Below are 6533 nucleotides of genomic sequence, written 5' to 3'. Positions count from 1 at the left end.
CATGGAAAACGTTGTTTGAATCAATCCTCAAGGTGTTTTGTCATATATCTCTTCATTGAAATGGCAGTCCTAGAAGCCTTCTTTGTTCTCTGATTCGGATGGAAAAATACTGGTAGCTGACTTTTGCGCACCAATTTCCACGCAGACACCGTGCGGGACACTTGGCAATTGTAGTCTCTTATGGTCAATCTTCCAATGATATGCCTACAAATACGTCACAATGCTGCAGACACCTTGGGGAAACGCTAGAAAGTGTCCGTTCATTCCTGTCGCATTCACAGCCATATAAGGCGATCATGGAAAACGTACCTTCAGAAATCCTGTTCATTTCCTGGTCGCTCAAACATCTTGGTTTTGCCTGAAGCTTTTGTTATAAGGCACTCACAGTGAAAATCTTTGCAGTTCTGGAAACGTAAGAGTGTCTTCTTTCCAAAACTATCAATTCCAAGCATAGTCGAGCATCTTTTCGTGACAAAATATTGCGCTTAAAACGGGCACGTCTTTTTATCCAAAAATGAAATAATGCCCCTAGTGGACTAACAGGTTAAAATACCTTGTCTCTGGGAACAGGGAAATCCCCTTAACCCAAACGTTTACTACAACAACGAAACCTAATAATTATGATAATCCCTTCACATCATTCATTTTAAATCCCTTGATGTTTCATGTAACTCATTCAGTCAATCTTCAAATTGTCGTCCCAAAATATTTTATACCTTGTCATACACTCAAACCACTGTGATAAACGTGTTCCTTTAAGATAAGACATTTACTTGTTCCCCGTAATAACAGATAATGTTTGTAGAATACGTTAACTTCTTGTTCGAATGTGTTACCTAACCAAACATCAATACTCGGGAAAACAATCACAACTCTTTACGATTTCAACTATTCTTACCTATTTTATAGTCCAAAGTGTTGCACTATATAGCCCCATTGAATGCCTAGCAATTCCGTTGTTAGCTGTAGCATCTTTTCAGACTATCCTTACGATATTTAGCTCCATTAAAAAAATATATATATTTGGAACTTTTAGCCACTTTTGAAAAGTGACTCTAAGCTGTAATGCACGCATTTTCCCTCTAAATGCCACAACCCATTTTCTCTGTTTAAATTTATCGTATATCCGTCGATTCATAAAAATATAACATCCTGGTTATCGTATCTCTCCGTTATTCCCTACATTTAACTTTAGGTGACTTTTCTGTCTGACTATGTGTGTGTCTCTTTTATGGAAAGCTTATCAATAGCTTTGACTGTTGAATCAGATATTAGGTCTTACCTTACAACTATAAGCCCAGGGGTTGTAAATCCTTAGTTAACCTCTTGCTCCTACCCGACATGCAGGCGTCCCATCTAGACATCTGGAAATGCAAATGCACTACGCTAAATGCTAATAGCACTCGTTAAAACTCAAACGTTCATTAAAATACACATGCAGGGTACTGAATTAAAGCTACACTCGTTGTGAATCCAGGCAACAAGTCAGATTTTTAAAATGCTTTTCGGCGAAAGCATGAGAAGCTATTATCTGACAGCATGTAACACCCCAAAAGACCCGCAGGGGACGTAAACAAAATAATTAGCATAGTCGGCGCTACACAAACCGCACAAATAAAATATAAAACATTCATTACCTTTGACCATCTTCTTTGTTGGCACTCCTAGATGTCCCATAAACATCACTATTGGGTCTTTTTTTCGATTAAATCGGTCCATATATAGCCTAGATATCGATCTATGAAGACTGTGTGATCAAGGAAAAAATAGCGTTTTATAACGTAACGTCATTTTTTAAAATTTAAAAAGTCAACGATAAACTTTCACAAAACACTTCGAAATACTTTTGTAATGCAACTATAGGTATTAGTAAACGTTAATAAGCGATCAAATTGATCACGAGGCGATGTATATTCTATAGCTGTACGTCTGGTAAATCTCAACCAAAATATCCCGTCGGAGACCGGAAGAAATACGCTGCCTCGTGTCCGTTTGACCAAGAAACAAATCGTAGGCAAATGACAAGACTGTTGACATCGTGTGGAAGCTGTAGGTATTGCAACCTCGGAACCATTTAATGTCGTTCACGTTTATCAATGGGTCCAAGTGGCGCATGGATATATATTCCCATTATCAGTGATCAGATTTTCCTGCACTTTTCGATGAAACGCACGTTCTGTTATAGTCACAGATGTGATTTAACCAGTTTTATAAACGTCTGAGTGTTTTCTATCCACACATACTAATCATATGCATATACTATATTTCTGGCATGAGTAGCAGGGCGCTGAAATGTTGCGCGATTTTTAACAGAATGTTCGAAAAAGTAGGGGGTAGGAGTAACAGGTTAATATCTTATTTTCCGGTTGTGTCAGAGGGCTTTCACAGAACGCTAATAATCATTATCTCACGCCACTAATTGTTAGGCTTCCCTCTCGCCTGGAACCTCTTGTGTATAGATTTGGCTTTTATCTCATTCCTTTAGATTTTGGTTCCCTCTCCTCCTTATTTGGATATTTCAGTAGTATTAGTTGAATCGGAACGATGATCAATACTGCCACAATTCAAATGACCATTCCAGTTATCTTGAGCATTCCCTTCCTGTCTCCCCACGTCTAGTATTTTTACAAGATCACCGTCCTATCCCCCAGTACCTATTTTAATATCCCGTCTTAATCTCGGGCGAATATGCCTCTCATGATTAAGTTTAGTTTATTTATGGTAGTGCACATTACCACAGGTTATTTTCGAACCTGCTTCAGTGTATATCGGTTATACAAACCCCAGTGTATGTTGGTCATACAAAACCCTGTGGGAATAGCAAAGCTCCCATTATTGATGAATTCAAAACATTTTAGAACATCAATCAAAGAACTCAAATCCCCCCAGAATCGAGAATATAGGCTACTAACCTTGCCGCCAACTGGGAAAAGCATTGTTCGTTGGATCTAGTCACCGTACCTGCCGTCTGGGGTACGGCCTGTTTTTTCAAAAAAGAAAATTCATACATATACAGAAACATAATAGTATTCTGATTAGTACATATACAGTAACATAATAGTATTCTGATTAGTACATATACAGTAACATAATAGTATTCTGATTAGTACATATACAGTAACATAATAGTATTCTGATTAGTACATATACAGTAACATAATAGTATTCTGATTAGTACATATACAGTAACATAATAGTATTCTGATTAGTACATATACAGTAACATAATAGTATTCTGATTAGTACATATACAGTAACATAATAGTATTCTGATTAGTACATATACAGTAACATAATAGTATTCTGATTAGTACATATACAGTAACATAATAGTATTCTGATTAGTACATATACAGTAACATAATAGTATTCTGATTAGTACATATACAGTAACATAATAGTATTCTGATTAGTACATATACAGTAACATAATAGTATTCTGATTAGTACATATACAGTAACATAATAGTATTCTGATTAGTACATATACAGTAACATAATAGTATTCTGATTAGTACATATACAGTAACATAATAGTATTCTGATTAGTACATATACAGTAACATAATAGTATTCTGATTAGTACATATACAGTAACATAATAGTATTCTGATTAGTACATATACAGTAACATAATAGTATTCTGATTAGTACATATACAGTAACATAATAGTATTCTGATTAGTACATATACAGTAACATAATAGTATTCTGATTAGTACATATACAGTAACATAATAGTATTCTGATTAGTACATATACAGTAACATAATAGTATTCTGATTAGTACATATACAGTAACATAATAGTATTCTGATTAGTACATATACAGTAACATAATAGTATTCTGATTAGTACATATACAGTAACATAATAGTATTCTGATTAGTACATATACAGTAACATAATAGTATTCTGATTAGTACATATACAGTAACATAATAGTATTCTGATTAGTACATATACAGTAACATAATAGTATTCATTAGTACATATACAGTAACATAATAGTATTCTGATTAGTACATATACAGTAACATAATAGTATTCTGATTAGTACATATACAGTAACATAATAGTATTCATACAGGTACTGTATGTAGAACCATAGTAAAGACCAGTATGGACTATCAATACAGGTACTGTATGTAGAACCATAGTAAAGACCAGTATGGACTATCAATACAGGTACTGTATGTAGAACCATAGTAAAGACCAGTATGGACTATCAATACAGATACTGTATGTAGAACCATAGTAAAGACCAGTATGGACTATCAATACAGATACTGTATGTAGAACCATAGTAATGACCAGTATGGACTATCAATACAAAGTGACCATTTAGAATGAGGCCCAGTTCAATGAGAGGAAGTCTTAACAGAACTGGGGGATGACAGACAGGAAGTGGGGGGCTGGAGATCTACTATATTGTTGTGCCAAACACTAAAGCATGATATTGTAATACATCTACACCCTATTCGCTACGTAGAACACTACTTTAGACCTGGTCAGAAGCACCGTAGTGCACTACGTAGGGAATAGGGAACCATTTGGAACAGAGACAGTAATTCCCCTGAACATCTTCATCTTCCTCATCTGGTTTCTTGAACAGCCCTTCACTCCTCCCCTCTTCCTCCCCTCCTCCCTTTTCATTCTATTCTATCAGCCACACCACTAGCTCACCTCCACACAATACATTTACAAGTTAAAGACACACCTTGGAATAAATAACAAAGGAAAACTATTACTAGATGAAGTTGAGTGTTTTTTATTATTTCCCATCACCATAAATCATATTTAATCACTGAACAGTAGCAGACCTAACTTCATCTGTTCCTGACTCTGGATAGTGGATTAAAAAGACCATCAATCTCCAATGATATTAAAGTACTATTCTGAACATTACTGATATACTGAGTGGCAAGTCAAGATATCTGCTGGTTTTATTGTTTGGTCAACAGCACCACCTGCTGGACAGGTTTAATGTTGCTGGACTGAGCAGTATGGGAGGATGAAAGATGACACATTTAGGGCCGGTTTCCTGGACATCTACATTGAACATACTGTTTAGTCCAGGACTAGGATTAATCTGTGTCTGGGAAACCAGACCATATAGTTTAGTAGAAAGTAAGTGATACCAGCTTGTAGTGGGCTGACTAGTCCTGAATTGTCCTTTAGTTCCTGGACCATTTTCCATGCAGCTCCAGGTGACAGAGAACACATCAATTAGGACCGAGCCAACAAGCTGATCAATGATACTGAGGAGAATTACATAGAGACAGAGAACCAACTGAGAAAACATATCAATGGTTCTGAATGACAACCAATATACAACAACACCAGACATCATGATTCATGGAAATGGACAAGATTAAAACATTGTATTAAATTTTAATTAATAACAAATCAGTTTACAGTTTAACCAGCTCAGCAGTACCATTATAATCATAGAGACCAAACCCAGGATAGAGGGGCTGAGTGAATGTGGTCTGGACTCTGTGGAGGAGGGTCATTGTGTCAGAGACACTGTAGAAGGACAGAGTACCTGCCTTGTGATCCAGGTACACTCCTACTCTGGAGGACTGAGGGCCTGATACTTTAGTCTCAACATTATTGTTCTGAAACAATAATCACCTCTATTGTACTGTAAACTCCAGGACTTGTTATTGTTTCCAAATCCACCACCTCTCCCTGTTCTGCTGATGTCTTTATATGAGACTGCTGTATAATAACATCACCAGTCCTCTCCACCTCCCAGTAACAGCGTCCAGACAGACCCTCTCTACACAGAACCTGCCAAGTAGTTGGTGAATATGTCTGGATGGACAGGATATGGTTGGACTTGTTCTGTATTGGTAACCTTTCTGTTCCCTTCAGACAGAGAGAGGTCTGTGCCTGCTGTGTTTGGGTCCAGTGTGAGCTGACAGGAATCTGGGAGAAGAGCAGAGACCAATGAGGGGAGTCAGAACAATAAGTTAAGTCAGATACTGTACCCTGTCTTTGATTAGAGCACAGCAGAGATCAAATCAGAGAAATATGAGGAGTCAGATAGATACCCAGTCTTTGATTAGATCTACTATTGCTATATATTTCTAGAGGGATTGTTAGGAGTGTCAGTAAAAAGAGACTGTTAGTTACTTCACAATAAAGAGACTCACATTGTAACAACTGTTCTCTGGTCTTGGGCTCTGGAGGCAGTACAACATCCACTATATTCACTACAGACACACAAACACATTGACAGAGAGAGGGAATGTTATCATCAGACCATATTCCACATGTATATGACTAGTAGGGAACTTTCAATGGTCTAAAGTTGATGTTCTTATTGTTTTCAACACACCTGTAGTGGAGATCTTGGTCCATTCTCCTTTAAGGAAGTCTTCTAGTTTCTCTCTCAGTTCAGACACAGTCTTACTCACATCTCCAAAGTACTGAAGAGGACGGACAACGATGCTGGGTAAGTCTGAGGATACACTGATACTGGACTGATACTCTGGAGAGAGACTGATAACTCTGGAGAGAGAGAG

The 6533-nt window shown here is 37.0% G+C and overlaps 1 pseudogene across 1 annotated transcript in view; it reads right to left on the bottom strand.

The window, feature by feature from the left end:
* Nucleotides 1-4755: 4755 nt before the first annotated feature.
* LOC124037371 overlaps nucleotides 4756-6533 on the bottom strand; it is a 6807-nt pseudogene continuing 5029 nt past the window's right edge. The window contains exons 2-4 of the transcript XR_006839173.1: nucleotides 6347-6499; nucleotides 6162-6221; nucleotides 4756-5934 (exon numbers count right to left, since the gene is read on the bottom strand). The product of XR_006839173.1 is annotated as a tripartite motif-containing protein 16-like (transcript). The remainder of the gene's footprint in view (nucleotides 5935-6161; nucleotides 6222-6346; nucleotides 6500-6533) is intronic.

The sequence above is a fragment of the Oncorhynchus gorbuscha genome, linkage group LG06 (assembly GCF_021184085.1).
Source record: "Oncorhynchus gorbuscha isolate QuinsamMale2020 ecotype Even-year linkage group LG06, OgorEven_v1.0, whole genome shotgun sequence".
NCBI classification, from domain to species: domain Eukaryota; kingdom Metazoa; phylum Chordata; class Actinopteri; order Salmoniformes; family Salmonidae; genus Oncorhynchus; species Oncorhynchus gorbuscha.
This window is presented reverse-complemented; position numbering and strand designations above follow the sequence as displayed.